The following is a 27,414-nucleotide window of genomic DNA, read 5'->3' on the forward strand; positions in this document are numbered from 1 at the left end:
TTACTACAAGGAGTTGTCTCAGACAGGTGATGTGTGTGTTATTAATTTAGCTGACGTGGATATGTTGTTGGGTAATGTAGTTCCTCAACCTTTGTGGGCGAAGATCCGTCACGAGGATCATGCGGCAGAGTTAGGAGATATGTGGGTTAATCTTGTTGCTGCAGATGGTCGACAGGTAGGAGGTGCCAAACCTGAGCCTTAGTTGCAGATCTACCCAGTAGGATTAATAATTTAATGAAAACCTTGATGCCTCCTATGTGAGTGAATTGGGACAAGTTAGAAGCATGAAAACAAAAGAAAGACGAGAGTGTGTGTGATTTCTTCACCAGGTTTGAGGAAACATTCATTGATCACAGTGGTCAGGACATGAGTTCAGAAGGTGGTCAAAGGTTGTTCGTAGATAGGTTTGTTTTTAATTTGCTCCCTGAGCTTTCTAATAAGTTAAAAGACTCTGAGAGTTCATGGGCTGTTTCTTCCTCGGCCCAGATATTGGCTACTGTACAATACTACGAGAATAGATATAAAGATGAGAAGGACAAATTAGAGAAGAAGACTAAAGAATTGAAGACAAAGGTTCTTTTACAACAGGCGTATCCGCCTCGCCCTAATCAGCCTCAGCAACCTTCCCAGTTTCAGCAGCCCCCACAGTTTCAGAGATTGTTGCAGAAGCCTGAGTCTTTTCCTCCGCGACTTCCACTAGGCCCTAATCAGTGTGCTTATTGTAGGGAAGAAGGTCACTTCAAGAATAGTTGTCCGGTTTTGCTACAACGTACAAATGGTATGTCTGGTCCGAGAGGTCGTGGTGGTTTTCAACAAGCACCTAGGGACAGGGTACATGGTACGTTTCCTCAGAATGAACTTTCCTTTCCCCCTCAGAATTCTATGAATTATTTTGATCAACAGAATGTTGCGATTGTTCAGTCTGCTCAGTACTACACTGATGATTATTATGTTGACAGGGAGAGTGCTGGTTTTAATGATAGCTAGGACAGCCATGGGCAAAGGGAGGGAGTAGTGTCAGTTCCAGTAGACCAGAGTGGACCTTATGTTGAAGTAATTACATCAGGTGTGGCAGAGCCTTTTCTTTTGGATACTGGTGCAGCTAAGAGTTCTATTATGCACTCTAAACTTCCTGGCGCACCTTTGTCTGGCTTGACGAATGTCTCAGTAGGATTTTCTGGCGCCCCAGTTCGTAATCCGGTCTCTTGTCCTTTGCCTCTTTCTATTGGGCCTTGTGAATTGGAAGCACCCCTTATTCTAACGACACGTTGTGGTGAGAATCTGTTGGGTTTGGATTTGTTGAAAAGATTGCATGCGACATTACATTGTTCTCCTTCGGGAGTACATCTTACGTTGGGTAAGAGAGTGATCTCTCCGATGTACTTGTCTAAAGATCAGCTTCCACTGGAATTGCGTTCGCTCCCTGATACTCTTTGGGCTACAGGTCCCAATGATGTTGGCCTCTTGCAGATTCCACCCTATGTTGTTACCCTCAAGTGGAATGCTAAGCTACCTCGCATTCCCCAATACAAGATCTCTAGTGATGGTGGAAGAGCTCTTTTAGCGATTATCTATGATTTGGTTGAGAAAGGTGTGATTGAAGAAACGAGAGGTAATATGTGTAATAGTCCTGTTCTACCTGTCCTTAAGCGTACTGACTCTTCCCAGCCACCTGTGTATCGGTTTGTGATCGACCTTCGAGAGGTCAATAAGATTGTTGTACCACAGCTTCCTGTTGTTCCGGACATTACTGCGTTATTGACTATGATCCCTGCTTCAGCTACTTGGTTTTCTGTTATTGATCTGAAGAACGCTTTCTTTAGTATTCCGATTGCTGATGACAGTAGGGATATTTTTGACTTCTCTTTAGGAGGCCGAAGTTTGAGGTTTAAGCGCACTCCTCAAGGTTATTGTGAGAGTCCCTCTATCTATAGTCAGGCTTTGAAAACTCAGCTTGATACTTTTGTCTTGCCTTCTGGTGCGACTCTTGTCCAGTACGTGGATGATCTGTTGGTCGCTGCTGATGATGAAGAGATTTGTAAAGAAGTTACGCTTTCTTTGTTGCGACATTTGTCTGACCTTCACCATAAAGTATCACCTTCGAAGTTACAGTATTGCCACCGTGAAGTGACCTACTTAGGTCATATCTCGTCGAAGGAGGGAAGATGATTGACCCCAGAGTGTATTCAAGCGATTGCTCAAATGACTGTGCCATCCAAATAGAGAGAGGTGCGTGCCTTTTTGGGTATCACCTCGTATTGTAGACAGTGGATTCCAAATGTTTCTTTGTTAGCAAAACCTTTGTTGGCACTTACTCTTAAGGACACACCAAACCCTCTTCCTTGGTCTGACGAATGTCAGAAGAGTTTTTCTGAATTGCGTGATGCATTGTGTTCTGCTCCGGTGTGGGTACTCCCGACTACAGTAAGCCTTTTACACTCTACGTACACGAGAAAGAAGGTTGTGCATTGTCAGTGTTGACGCAACAATTTGGAGACAAGCAGCGCCCATGTGCGTATTTTTCAGCTACTTTAGATCCAGTAGCTAGGGCTTTGTCTAGTTGTCTAAGAGCTACAGCGGCAGCGGCTGTTTCTATCCGACAGTCTGCTGGTTTGGTATTGGATAATACATTGATTGTGATGGTCCCACATGCAGTGGATACTTTATTGAATAGAATGAAGACTCAACATCTTACTAGTGCGCGTTTGTCAGGTTATGAGTTGACGCTTTTGGCTAGTCATGTGCACATAAAGCGGTGCAACACATTGAATACAGCTACATTGTTGCCGATTTCTGTAGAGACAGATGCTCAGGAACGGCATGATTGTTTTCTCCGGACAGAGGAGGAAACGAAGGGTAGAGTTGATCTGAGAGATACTCCTCTTTCGAATCCAGATGGTACCTTATGGGTTCATGCTTTAAGCTTCCGAATGGCGATACGACTGCAGCGTATGCAGTTACGACTTTGCACACGATTGTTGAAACTGCACGTATTGCACAGAATTCAGCTCAAGCAGCAGAGTTGATTGCATTGACGAGAGCGTGTGTGTCGTAGAAAGGAAAGAGAGTGAATGTGTATACTGATAGCCAATATGCATTTGGCGTGGATCATAGCTCTGGACGTTTGTGGAGAGAGAGAGGATTTCTTACTTCCCATGGTACGAAAATTCAGCATGGACAATTATTGAATGAACTTCTTGAGTCACTTACTTTGCCGACACAAGTTGCGATAGTGAAGTGCAGCGCACATAGGATGATGTTGGTTGTGGCAATGCGTTTACGGATGAAGTAGCGAGAGAAATGGAGAAAGATGTGATGAGTCGAATGTATGTTGCAGGTCCTGCTAGATGGGTTATGGCAGGAGGTATGTGTGAAGACACAATAGAAAGTGTGAAATCGATTCAGGCAGAAGCTACTGAGAAAGAATTGAGTGTGTGGAGAGAGACTACGGGAATGTTGGATTCGACTGGCTGTTGGGTTGAGTTGTCGGAGCACCAGCGATGGTTGTTGCCTGATGCGTATGTGCTCCCAGTGGTTACGATGGCTCATGGATTGGCTCATATTAGTTCAAAAGGGATATGTAAGTTATTGGCTCTGGTATGGCAGAATGCTGGAATTCCTAAATGTACTGAGAATCTGGTTAAAAACAGCATGATTTGCTTGATGAATAATCCTGGCAAGGGAACCACAACTCGAGCGGGTCATTTTGCTCCTCCAACGTATCCGTTTGAGGTGTTACAGCTAGACTTTATTCACATGGAAAGATGCAATAACCTGAAGTATGTCCTTGTGGTTGTTTGTGCCTTTTCCAGATGGATAGAGGCCTACCCCCTCAAGGATAATACTGCTTTATCTACAGTTAAGGTTTTGCTCAAAGAGTTTTTCCCTAGGTACGGATTGCCAAGGATGGTATGGAGTGACAACGGAAGTGAATTTGTAGGTCAGATTATGAAGAAAGTGTGTGCGGGTCTGGGCATCAATCAGAAATTTCATGCTGCGAATCACCCTCAGTCAGCTGGCTTGGTCGAGCGCTACAATGGCACTCTTAAACTTAAATTGGCCAAGATACAAGCAAGCAAGCACTGGCCTTACATGGCCAGACGCTTTACCGTTGCCATTTTTATCCACAAGAACGACAGTACATTCTCGTGTGGGACTTAGCCCATATGAGATTGTTTTTGGACGCCCGGCAAATGTTTGGGGTGTGCCGAGGCCAAATAAATATAGTGACATCGAGTACCCTATGTTGGTTGATTACTTACATGACTTGACTGCTAAATTGCGTGTTCTTCACCAACAGGTGCATGATACTTTTTTCTTCAGCCTCTGTGGATGCAGGTCACTTGATTCAACCTGGCGAGTGGACCTTGGTGAGAAACTTTCAAAGGACAAAGAATCTGGAACCGAGGTGGACAGGCCCGTATAAAGTATTATTGGCGACTCGGACTGCTGTCAAGGTTTTCGGCAAGAAAAACTGGGTGCACAGCACCCATTGCAAAAGGGTACCCTTACCCTTGCAATACGACCAGTGGGTCAAGAATGGTATTGCCGATTCTGAGACTGAAAGGGTTCCGAGATTTGTACCTTTGAGTGACGCACATTTGAAATGGACTCAGTCGGATCGTGAGGATGACGAAGTTCTGCAAGAAGCTGTGCCGTCGCATTTGAGACTTAACACTACGCAACCAGAGACACTTTTTTAGGATCAGACGGTTCCTGGTAAAGAACGCTATAATCTGTGGACTAAAATGGACAAATAAATTTGAATCTTTTTGAGATTTATACTCTTTCAGACAAGAAACTTTTTTGTTCTATTTTTCTTTTTTGAGCTACCATCCGAGCTCAGCTGCAGGGTCACGGTATAAGTTCTTAAGGGGTGACCCGTGTATTGACGAAAGGTCTGCGGTTCTAGGAACGTCTAGGACGCCTGGACTCACACTTAAGTGAAGAAGGAAAATTGCCGTGAGCAGCACATTAGAGGATGGAGTTTTTTGTAACTGAAAGAGTTGTTGAGAAAATGGATTTTAAGATAAGATTCTATACATTAATACGTAGCAAATGTTTTATCATATTGTGTTATTTTCATGTTTTTAAGTATCACATTAGCTTGTGTGGGTTGAATTGTTTATGCTACACAACAGAAATCTGCACCCACTTCCCAACCTAGTTCAAGTTCAAGTTCCGGGATTTATATAGCGCACTACTCACTCAGAGGGTCTCAAGGCGCTTGGGGAAGGGGGGTTCAATTTTTGTCGAATAGCCAGGTTTTAAGTTCTTTTCTGAAGGAGATGTGGTCTTGAGTAAGGCGGAGGGGAGTGGGGAGTGATTTCCAGGTCTTGGCCGCCAGGAAGGAGAAGGATCTGCCACCCATAGTTGATTTTCGGATGCGCGGGACTGCGGCGAGGGCTTGATTGGACGATCTAAGTTGGCGTGTGGGTGTGTAGAAGGACAGTCGAGTGTTGAGGATTTCGGGTCCTAGTTTGTAGAGGGCCTTGTGTGCGTGGGTGAGAAGACGGAATGTAATTCTCTTGTTGACGGGAAGCCAGTGGAGGTCTTTTAGGTGTCCGGTGATGTGATCTTGGTGAGGGATGTCCAATATGAGTCTCGCTGATGCGTTTTGGATGCGTTGGAATTTTTTCTGTAATTTTGCTGTGATTCCGGAGTATAGTGTGTTACCATAATCCAGTTGACTCGTGACCAGTGCGTGGGTGACAGTCTTTCTTGTTTCGAGGGGGATCCAGCAGAAGATCTTTTTGAGAATACGAAGTACGTTGAAGCAGGAGGATGAGACTGCGTTGACTTGTCTGGACATCGAGAGGGAGGAGTCTAGGATGAAGCCCAGGTTGCGTGCATGGTCTGTGGGTGTGGGTGCTGTGCCCAGAGCGGAAGGCCACCAAGAGTCGTCCCAGGCAGAGGGGGAGGATCCAAGGATGAGCATCTCCGTTTTGTCTGAGTTGAGTTTTAGGCGGCTATGTTTCATCCATTCGGCTACTTCTTTCATGCCTTCGTGAAGATTGGTTTTGGCGGTGTTAGGGTCTTTGGTGAGGGAAAGGATTAACTGGGTGTCGTCGGCGTAAGAGATGATGTTAAGGTTGTGTTGACGCGCGATGGAGGCGAGTGGACTCATGTTAACGTTGAAGAGGGTGGGACTGAGTGATGATCCTTGTGGTACTCCACAGATGAATTCAGCGGCCTCTGAGTTGAATGGGGGAAGTCGGACTCTTTGAGTTCTCCCGGCGAGGAATGAGATGATCCAGTTCAAGGCTTTTCCTTGTATGCCGATGTTGATGAGGCGTTGTATAAGGGTGCTGTGGCAGACTGTGTCGAAAGCGGCCGAGAGGTCGAGTAGAATGAGGGCCGCTGTTTCTCCGTTATCCAGTAGTGTTCTGATGTCGTCTGTTGCTGCAATGAGGGCGGTTTCGGTGCTGTGTTTGGCTCAAAATCCGGACTGAGAGGGATCAAGGGAGTTGTTGGATTCAAGGAAGGCGGCGAGTTGGCTGTTGACGGCTTTCTCAATGACTTTGGCGGGGAAGGGGAGGAGGGATATGGGTCGTAGTTTTTAAGTTCAGAGGGGTCTGCTGTGGGTTTCTTCAAGAGGGCGCTGAGTTTGGCGTGTTTCCAGCTTTCTGGGAAGGTGGCAGAGTTGAACGAGCAGCTGATGACATCACGGAGATGGGGTGCGATGATGGAGTCAGCTTTGTTGAAGATGTGGTGGCGGCAGGGGTCGGTTGGTGAGCCAGAGTGGATTGAGTTCATTAGGCGGATGGTGTCTTCGGTGGTGACTGGGTTCCAGGCGCTGAGGTTGTTAGTTGGCGGTGTGGGATCTGAGGAGGGTGGGGAGGGTTGTTCGCAGGGAGTGTTCTCGAAGCTGTTGTGAATGTCGGTAATTTTTTTGTAGAAGAAGGAGGATAACGCATCGCAGAGGTCTTGGGAGGGAGTGATGTCGTTAGATGCTGCAGCGGGGTTGGTGAATTCTTTGACGATGTTGAAAAGTTCCTTGCTGTTGGGGGCGTTGTTGTCGAGACGATCCTTGAAAGCTGATTTCTTGGTGGATCGAATCAGTTGGTGGTGTTTGTGGGTGGCCGCCTTGAGGGTGGCCATGTTGTCGGTGGTTGGGTTTTTTCTCCATTTTTTCTCTAGGGTGCGGCATAGCTTCTTGAATTTTTTAAGGTCATCATTAAACCAGGGAGCCTTTTTGCTGTCTGAATTGATCTGGTGCTTTATCAGGGGTGCTAATTTGTCAGCGCTGTGGGTGATCCATTGCTTGAGTTTGGTGGCCGCTTGGTTTGGGTCCAATGAGAGGGTGGGAGGGTTTTGGTTGAGTGATGTGAGGAGTTGGTCGGAAGTGATTTTGTTCCAGTTTCTCCAAGGAATAGGTTGTGGGCGGTTGTGGGTCAAGGTGCTTTTGTAGCTGAAGTGAACACAGCTGTGGTCCGTCCAATAGAGAGCTGTGGTGCGGTCGAAGGAAATGTGCTTGCTGGAGGTGAAGATAGGGGCGAGCGTGTGCCCGGCTACATGGTTGGGGGTGTCCACAAGTTGTTTAAGTCCGAGATTGGCCAGGTTGTCCAGAAGGGAGTTGGTGTTGCTGTCGTGTTTGTTTTCAAGGTGGAAGTTGAGGTCTCCTAATAGAATGTAGTTCTCGGAGGCGAGGGCTAAGCATGGGCGGGAAATCCGTTACGCTCGCGGATTTTGCGGATTTTCGGTAAATTCGCAGTCCGCGAACGCTCGCAAATTTACCGAAAATCCGCAAATTTGCACGCAGCGGATTTTTTTTTCTTGGTGATACAATTTTGCGGCGCGCGGCGTTTACCTACCATCATTCAGCGTTTGCCGAGTTGTTTTTCTTGATATTTTGCGAGTGCTGCGCCATTTTGGATCTTACTGCGGGATCCCGCGGGAATTTGGCGAGCACGATTACGTAATCGCGGCTTGCCAACTTGCACAGCGAGAGTTTGTCAACGCGAGTACGCCGTGATCACGTATCGCGGTACTTCGCAATTGCGAGCTTGGAGATGCGGCGAGCAGCAACAATCTCGCATTCGCGAAAATACAAAATTTGCAATTCTGCACAAGAAATCCACCAGCAAGCAGCATAAACCTTCTGGAAATGATGATTTTTATCTGAATAACTCCTCAGGTTGACATTTGCCTGCACTTTTTTTGCGAGGAGTCCATTTTGGGGAGGGGGGGTGGGAGGAAAGAAGTGCCCCACAGTGTTCAACTTCCTGTTCCTGTCCAGCAGGCTCCTCCCAGTGCTTTGTCAATCTCCTGGTCACTTTTCCTTTGGATCTGGAGCTGGAAGGATTACTTTTTGTGGATGCTGCTGGATATTTGGATTTGAGGCCTTTTTGACTTTCTTTGGATCACTTTTGGATTAGAAATTTCACAAGTAAGTTTGTTTGGGGCATTACAGTTGCTGCAACTACAATTTTTGAATTTTCGATTTTTGGGCTGTTTTGGGGCCTTTTGCCCAGGGGTACTACGTGGTGGGTGCACTGAGTCTTTCTGTGGGGTGTTTTGAATTTAAACATCATGGAGGGGCTGGATGGCTTGGGATTGTGCTGATTTTTCTGTGATTTTCGTTTTTTTGGTCTGTTGTGGACAGGCCATGTGGTTGGGGGCAATTTTGAGTGCTGCTACTGGCCCTGGCCATGTGCTGCGAGGGAGGGAGCCATTTTGAATGCAGGCAGTGTTCTCAGGCCTGCACCCATTTTGCCTAGCTTTCATCCATTATGCCCAGGGGTAGTGAGTGGTGCATGGACCCAGTCTTTCTGTGGGTTGTCGTGAATTTAAACATCTTGGAGGGGCTGGATGGCTTGGGATTGTGCTGATTTTTCTGTGATTCTCGTTTTTTTGGCCTGTTGTGGCCTTTTCACCAGGGGTAGTGAGTGGTGCGTGGGCCTAGTCTTTCTGTGGGTTGTCTTGAATTTAAACATCATGGATGGGCTGGATGGCTTGGGATTGTGCTGATTTTTCTGTGATTTTCGTTTTTTTGGCCTGTTGTGGCCTTTTCACCAGGGGTAGTGAGTGGTGCATGGGCCTAGTCTTTCTGTGGGTTGTCTTGAATTTAAGCATCATGGAGGGGCTGGATGGCTTGGGATTGTGCTGATTTTTCTGTGATTTTCGTTTTTTTGGCGTGTTGTGGACAGGCCATGTGGTTGGGGGCCATTTTGAGTGCTGCTACAGGCCCTGCCCATGTGCTGTGAGGGAGGGGGCCATTTTGAATGCAGGCAGTGTTCTCAGGCCTGCACTCATTTTGCCTAGCTTTCATCCATTATGCCAAGGGGTAGTGAGTGGTGCATGGGCCTAGTCTTTCTGTGGGTTGTCTTGAATTTAAACATCATGGAGGGGCTGGATGGCTTGGGATTGTGCTGATTTTTCTGTGATTTTCGTTTGTTTGGCCTGTTGTGGACAGGCCATGTGGTTGGGGGCCATTTTGAGTGCTGCTACAGGCCCTGGCCATGTGCTGGGAGGGAGGGGGCCATTTTGAATGCAGGCAGTGTTCTTAGGCCTGCACCCATTTAGCCTAGCTTTCATCCATTATGCCCAGGGGTAGTGAGTGGTGCATGGGCCTAGTCTTTCTGTGGGTTGTCTTGAATTTAAACATCATGGAGGGGCTGGATGGCTTGGGATTGTGCTGATTTTTCTGAGATTTTCGTTTTTTTGGCCTGTTGTGGCCTTTTCACCAGGGGTAGTGAGTGGTGCATGGGCCTAGTCTTTCTGTGGGTTGTCTTGAATTTAAACATCATGGAGGGGCTGGATGGCTTGGGATTGTGCTGATTTTTCTGTGATTTTCATTTTTTTGGCCTGTTGTGGACAGGCCATGTGGTTGGGGGCCATTTTGAATGCTGCTACAGGCCCTGGCCATGTGCTGTGAGGGAGGGGGGCATTTTAAATGCAGGCAGTGTTCTCAGGCCTGCACCCATTTTGCCTAGCTTTCATTAATTATGCCCAGGGGTAGTGAGTGGTGCATGGGCCTAGTCTTTCTGTGGGTTGTCTTGAATTTAAACATCATGGAGGGGCTGGATGGCTTGGGATTGTGCTGATTTTTCTGTGATTTTCGTTTTTTTGGCCTGTTGTGGCCTTTTCACCAGGGGTAGTGAGTGGTGCATGGGCCTAGTCTTTCTGTGGGTTGTCTTGAATTTAAACATCATGGAGGGGCTGGATGGCTTGGGATTGTGCTGATTTTTCTGTGATTTTCATTTTTTGGCCTGTTGTGGATAGGCCATGTGGTTGGGGGCCATTTTGAGTGCTGCTACAGGCCCTGGCCATGTGCTGGGAGGGAGGGGGCCATTTTGAATGCAGGCAGTGTTCTTAGGCCTGCACCCATTTAGCCTAGCTTTCATCCATTATGCCCAGGGGTAGTGAGTGGTGCATGGGCCTAGTCTTTCTGTGGGTTGTCTTGAATTTAAACATCATGGAGGGGCTGGATGGCTTGGGATTGTGCTGATTTTTCTGAGATTTTTGTTTTTTTGGCCTGTTGTGGCCTTTTCACCAGGGGTAGTGAGTGGTGCATGGGCCTAGTCTTTCTGTGGGTTGTCTTGAATTTAAACATCATGGAGGGGCTGGATGGCTTGGGATTGTGCTGATTTTTCTGTGATTTTCATTTTTTTGGCCTGTTGTGGACAGGCCATGTGGTTGGGGGCCATTTTGAATGCTGCTACAGGCCCTGGCCATGTGCTGTGAGGGAGGGGGGCATTTTAAATGCAGGCAGTGTTCTCAGGCCTGCACCCATTTTGCCTAGCTTTCATTAATTATGCCCAGGGGTAGTGAGTGGTGCATGGGCCTAGTCTTTCTGTGGGTTGTCTTGAATTTAAACATCATGGAGGGGCTGGATGGCTTGGGATTGTGCTGATTTTTCTGTGATTTTCGTTTTTTTGGCCTGTTGTGGCCTTTTCACCAGGGGTAGTGAGTGGTGCATGGGCCTAGTCTTTCTGTGGGTTGTCTTGAATTTAAACATCATGGAGGGGCTGGATGGCTTGGGATTGTGCTGATTTTTCTGTGATTTTCATTTTTTGGCCTGTTGTGGATAGGCCATGTGGTTGGGGGCCATTTTGAGTGCTGCTACAGGCCCTGGCCATGTGCTGGGAGGGAGGGGGCCATTTTGAATGCAGGCAGTGTTCTTAGGCCTGCACCTATTTTGCCTAGCTTTCATCCATTATGCACAGGGGTAGTGAGTGGTGCATGGGCCTAGTCTTTCTGTGGGTTGTCTTGAATTTAAACATCATGGAGGGGCTGGATGGCTTGGGATTGTGCTGATTTTTCTGTGATTTTCGTTTTTTTTTGGCCTGTTGTGGCCTTTTCACCAGGGGTAGTGAGTGGTTCATGGGCCTAGTCTTTCTGTGGGTTGTCTTGAATTTAAACATCATGGAGGGGCTGGATGGCTTGGGATTGTGCTGATTTTTCTGTTATTTTCGTTTTTTTGGCCTGTTGTGGACAGGCCATGTGGTTGGGGGCCATTTTGAGTGCTGATACAGGCCCTGGCCATATGCTGGGAGGGAGGGGGCCATTTTGAATGCAGGCAGTGTTCTTAGGCCTGCACCCATTTTGCCTAGCTTTCATCCATTATGCCCAGGGGTAGTGAGTGGTGCATGGGCCTAGTCTTTCTGTGGGTTGTCTTGAATTTAAACATCATGGAGGGGCTGGATGGCTTGGGATTATGCTGATTTTTCTGTGATTTTCGTTTTTTGGCCTGTTGTGGCCTTTTCACTAGGGGTAGTGAGTGGTGCATGGGCCTAGTCTTTCTGTGGGTTGTCTTGAATTTAAACATCATGGAGGGGCTGGATGGCTTGGGAGTGTGCTGATTTTTCTGTGATTTTCGTTTTTTTGGCCTGTTGTTGTGGCCTTTTCACCAGGGGTAGTGACTAGTGAGTGTTGCATGGGCCTAGTCTTTCTGTGGGGTGTCTTGAATTTAAACATCATGGAGGGTATGGGATTGTGCTGATTTTTCTGTTTTTTTTCGATTTTTTGGGGGTGTATAACTGAACTGATGTTCCTCTGTCTTCCATTGCTTTTAGGTGCACAAGACTCAAGAGAACCACCAGTGCCAGGAAGAAGTCCTGCAGCAGTGTGTGTGTGCAGCATAACGTCACGCAACGTCACGTCTGGCCACAGACAACTCTGCAACTCGTGCAACTGCAGCCTGCTGTTCTGACCTGCTCTGAAGAAGATGGCCCCAAAAAAATGTCTCTGTAGCTCCTCTAGCAAGAAAGTTGCCAGTAAGGAGCAGAAGAAGCAAGTTACCAAGGAGGCTGGTGTGCCGGCCGCCTCGTTTTTTGGGAGTAAAAAAAAAGTACGCCTGCAGCAGCAGCGGGATCTGCTGGGGACCAAGCTGGGAGCAGCACCCCCGCTCCATTGGGCTCAGTGCCTCCACCACCACCACCACGCCAACTTAAGTCAAAGCCCTTGAGTGCTGCAGAGGCAGTCAGTGTACTTCTTCAATCACCATTGACCAGTGATGTTGGCTCATCGCAAGAAAGTAGCAGCAATGTCCCTGAATCAACACAGGTTGTTGTAACTCATCTGACAAGTGTTGAACAATCACCGCCGCAACAACAACCACATGTGCAAGTACAAGCCCAAGTACATGTGGAAGGAGAGGCAGCGCAAGAAGATGCGCAAGCAGAGGTGCATGGAGGGTCACAAGTGCCCACAATAGTTGTTCCTCCCGAAGTAGGGGCACATCAGGAAATCGACAATCAAACCGAGGTATCATTTGAGGAAGCCACTCCTCCTGATGATCATTCATTGTCTTCCACATCCCTAGCAAGGAGAAGATCAAGGGGGGTGTCTACATCTTCTTCAAGCCCACCTCCTTCTGATGATCTGGATGAAGATTGGGAACCAAACACGGCCGTCTGAGAGTGAGGCACACCATGATCTGACAAAGGTACCTAAGCGTAAAAGGAAGGTCGTCGAAAAACTCATAGCTATGGAGTGTGATGAGGCTCAACAAGAAGTGACGGATACTGCTGCTGATGAAGCCTCTCACAACGACGAGCCCCAGCGGGCATGCAGCAAAGAGACATTTTGACCCTAGCCCGAGAAGCTGCTGAGCGTGGTGATGATGTCGACGAGGAGGCAATGGAAACACAACAATCATTGGAGTTAACTAGTACACCAACACCTACCGCTTCCATATTTCTTCCTCGCAAGAAGGGACCTCCATCCACCTCGACCTCAATTAGTGGTGGTGAAAGTGCAAAACGTACTGAAGTTCGGCAATCCGCATCCTCCACTTCATCTGGCATTAGCAGCAGGACCACCACCACCAGTATCGCCGCCTCCTCCAGCCCCCAAAGACATTTCAAGTCTGCAGTTTGGGACTACGTTAGTGTTTGCCCAAAAAAGGAAATCGTAGCCATTTGTAGCATTTGTAAGCTTCGAGTTAGTCGTGGTAAGTTTGGTACCAACTATGGTACCGGAGGCCAGAGAGGTCATCTTAAGAGACAGCACGCTGTCCAATGGTTTGCGCACCTACAGGCGATCAAGGGAACCCGAATTGCACGTAATGAAAACGTTGATGTTTCATCTGATGATGACGAGGAGGAAGAAGACGTGTCAAACACTTCACTTACACCCAGTACCCCTGTCAGCAGCACACCCCATGTGAGCCACACTAAGTGTGTGGGAGAGAGTGATACACCAATGCGAAAAAGTTCATCAGCGAACGTAACTGGGTCGAAGATATCATCATCATCATCCCGTAAATCCTTGGTCCAGGGCAACATTAAAAAGATGTTGTTTACAGAAGCGCAATATGAACGCAACCACCCACTGACGCATCTGTGCAACACTAAGCTGGCTAAAATGCTAGCTCTGAACCTTCTCCCTTTTTCTTTTGTAGAAGGGGTTGGTTTTCTAGAATTAGTGGCAGCGCTCTGCCCTAAATGGAAGGTTCCTAGCCGGTTCTATTTTGCCCGAGTTGCGGTTCCAGCACTACATGAAGATGTTCTGGAGGTGATTGGGGCAGCTTTGCAGAAGAGTGCTGTTCACACTATACATCTGACAACAGACATGTGGACCAGTGGCGCAGGCGCTGATTACATGTGCATCACTGCACACTGGGTCTCTTTTTCAGGGGTTAAAGCAAAGCTAAACGCAGGTGTTACCCGGACCAACTTTTTAAAGCTGCTCGGAAACATACAACACTAGCCATGTTCGGTTTGGAGAAACGTCACACAGCAGAAAACAATTTGGATGTGTTTAACACAAATGTCCTTGACTGGCTGTCCCCAAAAAAATGCCTGATTGGTTATGTTTCCACGGATAACGGCGCCAATGTAGTTAAGGCCATGGAGCTGGGTGAATGAGTGCCGTGTTTGGCGCACTGTATAAACCTGGTTGTCAAAAAATTCTTGAGTGATAAAGACAGTGCAGCGTACAGGGTAGTGGACACCTGCCGAAAAATGTGCAACCATTTCAGCCATTCTTTTAAGGCCCGGAAGCATCTGAGAAGCCTGCTATATGAACGTCGAATGCCAGTGAAAGCACTCATCCAGGAGGTGACAACACGTTGGAACTCAACGTTCTACATGCTTGAGCGTCTGTATGAGCAGTATACGGTACTCGATCACTATTTCTTAACACAGGGTACAGCTCAGAAGGAGGACCTGAGGATGGGTGCGGCGCAATGGGACATAGTTAAAAGCCTGACACGCATGCTTCGTCCTTTTGAGTTCTTCACGCGTGCAGTCAGCAAGGAGGACTGTAATTTGGGAAAAGCTATCCCATTGTTGTACATGCTGGAGCACCAACTGAAGGAGGTGTGTTCTGTGTTTCAAAAAGATGAAAAAAAACAAAACCCTTTTGGTCTGGCGGAGAAATTATTAGAGCGCCTACAAGGTGATGAACGTCTTAAAATGATCCACTCAAACTGTGCTACTATTCTGGATCCACGCTATAAAAAGGCGCTGGCAGGCCAAGCATTCTTTCCTTTTGCTGATGAAGATGTTACATAGTACAAACAGTGGCTAGCCTCCTCAGCCAAGAGGTTTGAAAGAGAACGGCAGAAAATTGAAGGAAAAGGCAGTACATCAGCATCAGCAGGCCATCCCCAGTCACAACAATCCACTTCTGCACCTGTGGCTGTGGCACAAGTGACCTCTCAGCCATTAAAGACACCGACAACCGGATCATCTGCACCACCAGACACAACAGTAACATTGGAGGCTGAAGAGGATTGGCTAGCTCGGCTTGGGTTTGGTTCTCAAAAGGTCACAGCAACAGCTAAGCAAAGTGGAGGAACCTTGGAGGAGCACCTTGAGTCGATGGTGAAGGACTATCTGAATGACTCAACAGAGGTATATGTTAATGCTGACCCATTGGCGTATTGGCATGGGAAAAAAGAACTGTGGCCACAGCTCTCCAACCTGGTTTTAAACTACTTGTCTTGCCCACTCGCAAGCGTGTCTTCTGAACGTGTTTTTAGTGCTGCTGGTGGCATTGTAACTTCCAAACGGAGCCCCTCTCGCCCAAAAATGTGGAGAGGTTAACAATGATCAAGATGAATCGACACCTCATACCACCAGATTACAGAGTACGAGAAAGCACGCCGAATGAAGGCGAGGTGGACAGCAACATAGATGAGGGAATTTCTTCTCTGTCAGGTGACACTGAGCTCACCCTGCCTGAATTCGCAGAGTATGATGACGAAGCCTTATTCTTATTCGTGGACCGTGACACCGAGCCCTGAAAATGAGACAATGAATCAATAACTTTCTTTTTCGTCCTTATTCACTTTTATTCCTGTGTGTCTGTCTTTCTTTGTTGTGCACAGTTAATATAATTCAAACTTTAATCACCTAATCACAAAAACAAGCCCATCAGCAGAACTGTCTTCACTTGTTTTCTTATTGATTTGAAGGTGCCGCAGTCTGCATTCCTCAGGTTCACAAGTTCAGAAGAACATGCTCCTCTATACTCCTCCTCCAGACTCCTATTTCCATCAAAGCAGAGGGCTGGTTTACGCCCAATTAAGAAAGACTCAGCACTTGTGGGGGTGTTCTACTTCTTTGCGGGTGAGTTGACGGCTCTGGGGCCATTGCTGGGAAGCTCTAATAAAAGTGGTTTGGACCAAATCCGAGGCGGAATTTTTTTGGTGTTTTTGCTGACTTGCTTGCCTTTGAGGTGCTCTTTGGGGGAGTTCCGGCTGTTTGTGGGTGAGTTTCGGGGTCTGGGAGCACTGCTGGGACACTCTAATCTTGATTGCATTTGCTTTTCGGGAAATCCGTGGTGGTAAACTGGAGTTATGGCCTAGCTACACAGCGCGTTTGGACCGAAGGCCGAGAAATATTGTAAGTATGAGATTTTGCTTTTGGGCTGTTTGGGGGTGTTGTGCTTTTTGGCGGGTGGGTTGGCGGGTCTTGGGGCATTCCTGGGAAGGTCTAATACCGGATAGAAGTGGTTGGGACAAAAACCACGCTGATTTTTTTTGTTGCTACTTCTGACATTTTGCTCAATGTAGCATTTTCGGGGGCCTGTTTGGGGGGCTTCCTGGTGTTTGTGGGTGGGTTTCTGGGTCTGGGAGCACTGCTGGCTATGGATACTTTACTTTGCAAGAGGTTTGAAGCAAATCCATGGTGGCAGAGGGGAGTTAGGGCCTAGCTGCATAGCGCGCGGGAAGTGATTTGGGAAATTGGCAAAAAAATTACTAAGTCCCCATTTTTGTACTTTTGCTCTTTGGCTGTTTGGGGGTCTTCTACTCGTTTTCTCCTGGGTTGACGGCTCTGGGGCCATTGCTAGGAAGCTCTAATACCGGATAAAAGTGGTATGGACCAAATCCGAGGCGGAAATTTTTTGGTGTTTTTGCTGACTTGCTTGCCTTTGAGGTTCTCTTTGCGGGGGTTCCGGCTGTTTGTGGGTGAGTTTCGGGGTCTGGGAGCACTGCTGGGACACTCTAATCTTGATTGCATTTGCTTTTCAGGAAATCCGTGGTGGTAAACTGGAGTTATGGCCTAGCTACACAGCGCGTTTGGACCGAAGGCCGAGAAATATTGTAAGTATAGGATTTTGCTTTTGGGTTGTTTGGGGGTGTTGTGATTTTTGGCGGGTGGGTTGGCGGGTCTTGGGGCATTCCTGGGAAGGTCTAATACCGGATAGAAGGGGTTGGGACAAAATCCACGCTGATTTTTTTGGTTGCTATTTCTGACATTTTGCTCAATGTAGCGTTTTTGGGGGCCTGTCTGGGGGGCTTCCTGGTGTTTGTGGGTGGGTTTCGGGGTCTGGGAGCACTGCTGGCTATGGATTCTTTACTTTGCAAGAGGTTTGAAGCAAATCCATGGTGGCAGAGGGGAGTTAGGGCCTACCTGCAGAGCGCGCACGGAGTGATTTGGGAAATTGGCAAAAAAATTACTAAGTCCCCATTTTTGTACTTTTGCTCTTTGGCTGTTTGGGGGTCTTCTACTCATTTTCTCCTGGGTTGACGGCTCTGGGGCCATTGCTGGGAAGCTCTAATACTGGATAAAAGTGGTTTGGACCAAATCCGAGGTGGAAATTTTTTGGTGTTTTTGCTGACTTGCTTGCCTTTGAGGTGCTCTTTGGGGGGGTTCCGGCTGTTTGTGGGTGAGTTTCGGGGTCTGGGAGCACTGCTGGGACACTCTAATTTTGATTGCATTTGCTTTTCAGGAAATCTGTGATGGTAAACTGGAGTTATGATCTAGCTACACAGCGAGTTTGGACCGAAGGCCGAGAAATATTGTAAGTATGAGATTTTGCTTTTGGGCTGTTTGGGGGTGTTGTGCTTTTTGGCGGGTGGGTTGGCAGGTCTTGGGGCATCACTGGGAAGGTCTAATACCGGATAGAAGTGGTTGGGACAAAATCCACGCTGATTTTTTTTGTTGCTATTTCTGACATTTTGCTCAATGTAGCGTTTTTGGGGGCCTGTTTGGGGGGCTTCCTGGTGTTTGTGGGTGGGTTTCGGGGTCTGGGAGCACTGCTGGCTATGGATACTTTACTTTGCAAGAGGTTTGAAGCAAATCCATGGTGGCAGAGGGGAGTTAGGGCCTAGCTGCAGAGCGCGCGTGGAGTGATTTGGGAAATTGGCAAAAAAATGACTAAGTCCCTATTTTTGTACTTTTGCTCTTTGGCTGCTTGGGGGTCTTCTACTCGTTTTCTCCTGGGTTGACGGCTCTGGGGCCATTGCTGGGAAGCTCTAATACCGGATAAAAGGGGTTTGGACCAAATCCGAGGCGGAAATTTTTTGGTGTTTTTGCTGACTTGCTTGCCTTTGAGGTGCTCTTTGGGGGGGTTCCGGCTGTTTGTGGGTGAGTTTCGGGGTCTTGGAGCACTGCTGGGAGACTCTAATCTTGATTGCATTTGCTTTTCAGGAAATCCGTGGTGGTAAACCAGAGTTATGGCCTAGCTACACAGCGCGTTTGGACCGAAGGCCGAGAAATATTGTAAGTATGAGATTTTGCTTTTGGGCTGTTTGGGGGTGTTGTGTTTTTTGGCGGGTGGGTTGGCGGGTCTTGGGGCATTCCTGGGAAGTTCTAATACCGGATAGAAGTGGTTGGGACAAAATCCACGCTGATTTTTTGTTGTTGCTATTTCTGACATTTTGCTCAATGTAGCTTTTTCGGGGCCCTGTTTGGGGGGCTTCCTGATGTTTGTGGGTGGGTTTCGGGGTCTGGGAGCACTGCTGGCTACGAATACTTTACTTTGCAAGAGGTTTGAAGCAAATCCATGGTGGCAGAGGGGAGTTAGGGCCTAGCTGCAGAGCGCGCGCGGAGTGATTTGGGAAATTGGCAAAAAAATGACTAACTCCCCATTTTTGTACTTTTGCTCTTTGGCTGTTTGGGGGTCTTCTACTCATTTTCTCCTGGGTTGACGGCTCTGGGGCAATTGCTGGGAAGCTCTAATACCGGATAAAAGTGGTTTGGACCAAATCCGAGGCGGAAATTTTTTGGTGCTTTTTCTGACTTGCTTGCCTTTGAGGTGCTCTTTGGGGGGGGTTCCGGCTGTTTGTGGGTGGGTTTCGGGGTCTGGGAGCACTGCTGGCTATGGATACTTTACTTTGCAAGAGGTTTGAAGTAAATCCATGGTGGCAGAGGGGAGTTAGGGCCTAGCTGCAATGCGCGCGCGGAGTGATTTGGGAAATTGGCAAAAAAATGACTAAGTCCCCATTTTTGTACTTTTGCTCTTTGGCTGTTTGGGGGTCTTCTACTCGTTTTCTCCTGGGTTGACGGCTCTGGGGCCATTGCTGGGAAGCTCTAATACCGGATAAAAGTGGTTTGGACCGAATCCGAGGCGGAAATTTGTTGGTGTTTTTGCTGACTTGCTTGCCTTTGAGGTGCTCTTTGGGGGGGTACGGCTGTTTGTGGGTGAGTTTCGGGGTCTGGGAGCACTGCTGGGACACTCTAATCTTGATTGCATTTGCTTTTCAGGAAATCTGTGGTGGTAAACTGGAGTTATGGCCTAGCTACACAGCGCGTTTGGACCGAAGGCCGAGAAATATTCTAAGTATGAGGTTTTGCTTTTGGGCTGTTTGGGGGTGTTGTGCTTTTTGGCGGGTGGGTTGGCGGGTCTTGGGGCATTCCTGGGAAGGTCTAATACCGGATAGAAGTGGTTGGGACAAAAACCACGCTGATTTTTTTTGTTGCTACTTCTGACATTTTGCTCAATGTAGCATTTTCGGGGGCCTGTTTGGGGGGCTTCCTGGTGTTTGTGGGTGGGTTTCTGGGTCTGGGAGCACTGCTGGCTATGGATACTTTACTTTGCAAGAGGTTTGAAGCAAATCCATGGTGGCAGAGGGGAGTTAGGGCCTAGCTGCAGAGCGCGCGGGGAGTGATTTGGGAAATTGGCAAAAAAATTACTAAGTCCCCATTTTTGTACTTTTGCTCTTTGGCTGTTTGGGGGTCTTCTACTCGTTTTCTCCTGGGTTTACGGCTCTGGGGCCATTGTTAGGAAGCTCTAATACCGGATAAAAGTGGTATGGACCAAATCCGAGGCGGAAATTTTTTGGTGTTTTTGCTGACTTGCTTGCCTTTGAGGTTCTCTTTGCGGGGGTTCCGGCTGTTTGTGGGTGAGTTTCGGGGTCTGGGAGCACTGCTGGGACACTCTAATCTTGATTGCATTTGCTTTTCAGGAAATCCGTGGTGGTAAACTGGAGTTATGGCCTAGCTACACAGCGCGTTTGGACCGAAGGCCGAGAAAAATTGTAAGTATAGGATTTTGCTTTTGGGTTGTTTGGGGGTGTTGTGCTTTTTGGCGGGTGGGTTGGCGGGTCTTGGGGCATTCCTGGGAAGGTCTAATACCGGATAGAAGGGGTTGGGACAAAATCCACGCTGATTTTTTTGGTTGCTATTTCTGACATTTTGCTCAATGTAGCGTTTTTGGGGGCCTGTCTGGGGGGCTTCCTGGTGTTTGTGGGTGGGTTTCGGGGTCTGGGAGCACTGCTGGCTATGGATACTTTACTTTGCAAGAGGTTTGAAGCAAATCCATGGTGGCAGAGGGGAGTTAGGGCCTACCTGCAGAGCGCGCACGGAGTGATTTGGGAAATTGGCAAAAAAATTACTAAGTCCCCATTTTTGTTCTTTGGCTGTTTGGGGGTCTTCTACTCGTTTTCTCCTGGGTTGACGGCTCTGGGGCCATTGCTGGGAAGCTCTAATACTGGATAAAAGTGGTTTGGACCAAATCCGAGGTGGAAATTTTTTGGTGTTTTTGCTGACTTGCTTGCCTTTGAGGTGCTCTTTGGGGGGGTTCCGGCTGTTTGTGGGTGAGTTTCGGGGTCTGGGAGCACTGCTGGGACACTCTAATTTTGATTGCATTTGCTTTTCAGGAAATCTGTGATGGTAAACTGGAGTTATGATCTAGCTACACAGCGAGTTTGGACCGAAGGCCGAGAAATATTGTAAGTATGAGATTTTGCTTTTGGGCTGTTTGGGGGTGTTGTGCTTTTTGGCGGGTGGGTTGGCAGGTCTTGGGGCATTACTGGGAAGGTCTAATACCGGATAGAAGTGGTTGGGACAAAATCCACGCTGATTTTTTTTGTTGCTATTTCTGACATTTTGCTCAATGTAGCGTTTTCGGGGGCCTGTTTGGGGGGCTTCCTGGTGTTTGTGGGTGGGTTTCGGGGTCTGGGAGCACTGCTGGCTATGGATACTTTACTTTGCAAGAGGTTTGAAGCAAATCCATGGTGGCAGAGGGGAGTTAGGGCCTAGCTGCAGAGCGCGCGCTGAGTGATTTGGGAAATTGGCAAAAAAATGACTAAGTCCCTGTTAGAACCGGCTGTCTCTAGTTGGCAGAGGTATACACTTCTGACAAATAGGGACACTCCTTTTCTAGTTAGGGCAAGGGGATCACACCCTTCGATAACCCCTGCTCACCCCCTTGGTAGCTTGGCAGAGCAGAACAGGCTTATCTCAGAGGCTGTGTGTTAAGCAATTATGACCACATACAGTAATACAGTGAAGACACTACAAATGGACACGACACCGTAGTATTATAAAAATAAGTATTTTTATATAAGGCTTAGCACAAGACCAAAATAACGGCAAAACTGTACACAATCGGAATAAATACGTTCGGGAAGGAAAAAGGATAGTTCAAAGGTAGTTTCTTCTTTAGCACAAAAGTCTTTAGTATCAAGCAATTCTTCTTCTTGGGAACAGAGTTCTTAGCAACAGGGTAACTCACACGGGAGCTACACAACGCTGGGGCAAAGGTAATCCACAGGTTCGGCGTCGACCGCGAGGAGCGCTGCGTCGGGCCTGGAGCCACACGGACCCCCGACAACACAGTACCTTAGGAAAATGAAGCACACGAGGATCAGCGGCGTCGAGCACTCCGGCGTCGCGTCTTCGGTGTCGATCAGGCCACAGCAGGCGTTGTCGATGATGCAGTTGCACAGAGTGAGCAGCGCTCACGGCGTCGAAGGGCACACGGTTGATGCGATCAGCAGCGGGGCAGACACGAGGTCCTCTGGAGTTAGAGCCGTACTCCTACTCACTGGCGTTGCTGCTGGCGTCGGTTGGGCCCAGCGTCCGATCGTCGTGGTTGCTGGTTCTTTCAGAGATGCTGGATTCACACTTCCAGCAGATAGCACTTTGTAGCAGGTGAAGTCTTTTAGCCCTGTGACTTCGGCAGGAGACTGGCACTCTTCCAGTCCTTGGAGATTTTCTTAGCAAGCGTGAGAGTACACACAAAGTTCCTCTCTCCTGGTTCCTTGGCAAAAATAAAGAAGCACTGCAGGATTCCCCCAACAACAGCACACTGGCAGAAGGGGTAAGCAGTCCTTTAGATCAGCAGGCTTCTTGTCCTTGGTTACAGGGTTCCTTGTCAGAAGTGATCTGATTTCCTAGTTCAGGGGTCTTTCTCTTATACCCCTTTTCGTCTTTGATCCCTTTGTCTATGCCGGGGATTTCCCAACACCCTGGGTCTGTGGTGGGTGGAGCTAGGCAGTCGCACCTGGCCTATTCATTGAGCCGGGCCGGGTCCTCAGACGCCCCGCAGGAGGTGGAGCCAGCATTGACACTGGCAGGAGCAGAGCTATCGCCCTCCTGGCAGGAGGTGGGGCCAGGATCGTCCATGGCAGGTACAGAGCCATCCGTCGCTCGGCAGGAGGTGGAGCCAGCATTGTATCCGGCCAGGCAGGCTATCAACAACTACTCTCCCCCTACTCTCAACGTAATGTCCCACTCATCCCACACTGACTCATCCAGACCTCTCGGAGCCGCCCAACTCCTGTCACATACACGCAGACCAGCAGAGTCCAGATATGGTTAGACAAGAAAATAGACACTTTCTAAAAGTGCTATTTTCGAACCCAGAGTCCAAAAACCATCCACACCAACGGATGCGTAATTAAACCCCGAGTTCAGGGATACCAAACTCGACATTGCACCATGCTCCCCGAGCCGGCTAGGATTATAGCGTTAATAATCCCGGCGGCCCATTCTATCCAACGGAGAGCAGGCTACCTCGCAATAGTGAAGCCCTAAGGTGGCGGCACTTCACTATCAGGACATGCCAACTTGGTCAGGCTTGTCCTACCTTACACTTACAATGCACCCTGCCCATGGGCCTACCATAGGGGTGACTAACATGAAGCTAAGGGAAGGTTGGAGGGGCTGGCAGGTAGGTATACCTGCGCAGCCGACGTGACAGTGCAGGACTGCACGTGGGTCTCGCAATGACCGACCCGTAGACATTCTTTTACAAGGCCGCTCCTGTGGGTGGCACAACACGTGCTGCAAGCCCACGAGCGGCATTCGTATTTACAAGCCCCGACACTCCTGGTGCACTAGACTAGGGACTGACAGTAAACCAAATAATCCAAACATGGATACAATAGATACATCATTTTAACATAGGGAGCACTTGCGCTATGGCACTGATCAGCAGTGACACGGCGCCCAAAGCATATACCAGCAAAACATCGTAACACAGTAGAGGCAAACAGAAAAAATGGAGGAGAGACTCAAGCCAATGATGTCAGGTCTAACACGTGTCCCCTCCAGCTGAAATGTGGGGAGAACTACCCTTAACCTAGGGAGTCCTCATCACTAAGGCGGAAAAATCTGGACAGACCATCAGCATTGGCGTGATCTGTACCAGGGCGGTGTTCCACCGTAAAGTCCATCCCCTGTAGAGCAATGGACCACCTCAACAGTTTTGGATTCTCACCCCTCATTTGCATCAACCATCTGAGGGGCCTGTGGTCTGTCTGAACCCGGAAGTGAGTCCCAAACAGGTAGGGTCTTAACTTCTTCAGCGCCCAGACCACAGCAAATGCTTCTCTTTCTATTGCACTCCACCTCGTTTCCCTGGGAAGTAACCTCCTACTGATGAAGGCTACAGGCAAGTCTCGGCCCTCTTCATTCACCTGAGCTAGAACAGCCCCCACGCCATGCTCTGAAGCGTCCGTCTGAACAATGAATTCTTTCGAAAAGTCGGGTGCTTGGAGTATAGGTGCTGTGCACATTGCAGTTTTCAGGGTGTCAAAGGCCGTTTGACAGGCATCAGTCCAGATCACGTTTCGTGGCTGCTTCCTGGAAGTCAGCGAAGTCAAGGGGTGCACAATGTTACCGTAATCCTTGACAAACCTCCTGTAGTAACCCGTGAGTCCTAAGAAGGCTCTCACCTGTGTTTGGGTTTTGGGCGGTGCCCAAGCCAGGATGGTATCAATCTTGGGTTGCAGGGGGGCCACCTTACCGCTCCCTACATGGTGCCCCAAGTACACCACAGAACCCTGCCCAATCTGGCACTTACTGGCCTTGATTGTGAGGCCTGCTCCGCGCAGAGCCAACAACACTTCCTGGAGGTGACGCACGTGTTCCTCCCAGCTGGCGCTGAACACTGCGATGTCGTCCAGGTAGGCGGCGCTGAATTCCTCCAGTCCAGCCAAGACCTGGTTGACCAACCTCTGGAAGGTGGCGGGGGCATTCTTCATCCCAAAGGGCATCACCCGGAACTGGTATAGCCCATCTGGTGTGGCGAATGCTGACCTCTCTTTTGCCCCATCAGTCAAGGCGATCTGCCAGTACCCAGACGTTAAGTCAAACGTACTAAGGTACCGGGCAGCCCCCAACCGATCGATGAGCTCATCAGCTCTGGGGATGGGGTGCGCGTCAGTCTTCGTGACTGAATTGAGCCCTCGGTAGTCCACGCAGAATCAGAGTTCTGGTGAAGCACCAGGCGCTGCAGCCTTCGGGACCAAGACCACTGGGCTGGCCCAAGGACTGCTAGAGGACTCAATCACCCCTAACGCGAACATTTTGGAGACCTCCTCCTTAATGTACGCTCTGACCTTGTCAGTCACCCTGTAAGCCTTGTGCTTCACAGGAGGACTGTCTCCGGTGTCAACGTCATGGACACACCAATGCGTGACACCCGAAACCAAGGAAAACAGATCCGGGAATTGTCCCAACAGGTGGCAACAATCCTGTTTCTGCTCAAGGGTCAGTGTGTCAGAGAGGACCACACCATCCACTGACCCGTCTTGCTCCTTAGCATATAGGAGGTCGGGAAGAGGCTCACTCTCCTCCTCCGTTCCATCATCTGTAGCTAAGAGCATGCCCACTTCGGACCTTTCTAAGTGGGGCTTCAAACGGTTGACATGCAGGACCCGCAAGGGGTTCCTGGGAGATTTCAAGTCCACCAAGTAGGTGACATCGCTCTTCTTCTCCACAACCTTAAACGGTCCAGTCCACCTGTCCTTGAGCGCACAAGGTTCCACAGGGGACATGACCCACACTTCCTGACCAGGCTGAAGCTCTACCAGAGTGGCATTCCGGTCGTACCATCGCTTCATCTCCTCCTGGCTGGCCTCCAGATTTGCCTGAGCAAGTTCTCTGAAGCGCCGAGTCTGGTCCTGAAAGGCCAGCATGTAGCTGTATACATCCTGGGGAGGTTTCCTGGGAGATTGCTCCCAGCCTTCCTTGACCAGACTCAGAGGTCCTCTTACCGGGTGACCGTATAAGAGCTCAAAGGGACTGAACCCTAGAGCCTTCTGCGGCACCTCACGGTAAGCAAACAACAGGCATGGCAAGAGGACGTCCCATTTCCGCCTCATTGGTTCTTCAAGACCCATAATCATGCCTTTCAGGGTCCGGTTGAATCTCTCAACCAGCCCATTTCCTTGAGGGTGGTAAGGAGTGGTGAACTTGTAGGTTACCCCACACTCCTTCCACAGAGACTTCATATAGTTCGAAATGAAGTTGGTGCCTCGGTCGGACACCACCTCTCTGGGGAACCCCATCCGGGAGAAAACACCCATCAGTGCCCGTCCCACCACGGGGGCCGTCACTGTCCTGAGAGGGATGGCTTCCGGGTACCTTGTGGCATGGTCCACCAAGACCAGGATGAACCTGTTGCCCAGGGCTGTCTTGGGGTCCAGGGGCCCAACAATGTCAATACCCACCCGGTCAAAGGGGGTGCTGACTACCGGAAAAGGTTGGAGGGGAGCCTTCTGCTTCCTTCCGCTTTTCCCACTTGCCTGGCAAGTGCGACAAGTCTTACAATGGATGTCTACATCCCTACGCATCTGAGGCCAATAAAAATGGGTGACAAGCCTGTCATAGGTCTTGTCCTGCCCCAGATGTCCAGCTAACGGTACGTCATGAGCCAAACCCAGTAGGAAGGCTCTGAAGCACTGGGGTACCACCAGCACACGGGCTGACCCAGGCTCAGCAGCCTTAGGCTCGCTATACAGGAGGTCGTTCTCCCAGTACACAAAATGTGACCCTGACTGATCACCTGAGGATTGGGCTGAGGCCTGCTGCCTCATGCCCACAAGAGAAGGGCACTCTTTCTGTTCCGCACAGAATTCCTCCCTGGAGGGACCACCATCCTGCTGCCAGTGGGTCAGCTCGGGCAGATCTCCCAGTTCGGCAATTTGTTCCCCTGTGGGCTCCAGGGCATCCCCCTCAGGGTCTACCTCCTTCTGGACCACGGGAACAACGGGGGCCGGTTTCCCGCGCCTCCCGCCTCTTCTCTTCACAGCTGGGTCCTGGGCCGTACTTTCAGGCTCCGGGACCCCATCGACACCCTTACTCGCCGTCATGGATCGAGTGGTTGCACACACCCACTCTGGCACACCCAACATTTTCAAATGCGCCGCTTGCTCCACCTTAGCCCAAGGGGAGTCTTCCAAATCATTGCCCAGGAGACAGTCGACAGGCATGGCGGGCCTCACAGCAACCTGAAGAGTACCTGAAACTCCCCCCCATTCAAAGGAAACCTGAGCCACCTCACACTCTTTCTGGGAGTTATCGGCAGCTATCACGGGGTAGAATGCGTGGGGAACCACCTGCTCTCTGGACACCAAGTGACACTTGACAGCTGTCACACTCGCTCCGGTGTCTCTGAGAGCTTCCACTCTATGGCCATTAATGGTCACCCACTGCCTATATTTACTAGTGTTACTAGGCAGAGGGGGTGGAGGGACCATTTGCATGTCTCCTAGCGAGACCAGGGACATTTCTGCGGGACCCCTCCCACCATGGACAACCATCTCCTCCCCTCCCAAGGCTACACTTGCCAACTGACGAGGGGGTGCACGCGGCGGTGCATTCGAATCCTTCTTGGGACACTGGGGGTCATAAAACCGGTGTCCCACCTGCCCACAACCGTAGCAGGTTAGGGGGCCCCTATGAACAGGTTTACCTGTCGGGGCCCCTGACTTTTTCTCAGGGGGAGGCTGGGAACCCTTCCCTTGGTTCCCTTGGGGATTACTTTGGGGCCCTTTCTGAGACTCCTTCTGTTTTCCCTTGTCCCCCCCACTCTTCTGCTGGGGACCCTGCCCACCTTTGGCTGAGTCTCCCACTGGACCCTTGTGGACCCTGGTACTGACCCAGCGGTCCGCCTCCTCAGCAAGTTTTCTAGGGTTAGATATCTTGCTATCAATCAGGTGCTGGCGCAGCTCTGGAAAACAGTTATTAGACAAGTGCTCCCACACAAACAAATCATAGAGAGCTT

This window comes from Lissotriton vulgaris, chromosome 6, assembly GCF_964263255.1.
Source record: "Lissotriton vulgaris chromosome 6, aLisVul1.2, whole genome shotgun sequence".
Classification (NCBI taxonomy): Eukaryota; Metazoa; Chordata; class Amphibia; order Caudata; family Salamandridae; genus Lissotriton; species Lissotriton vulgaris.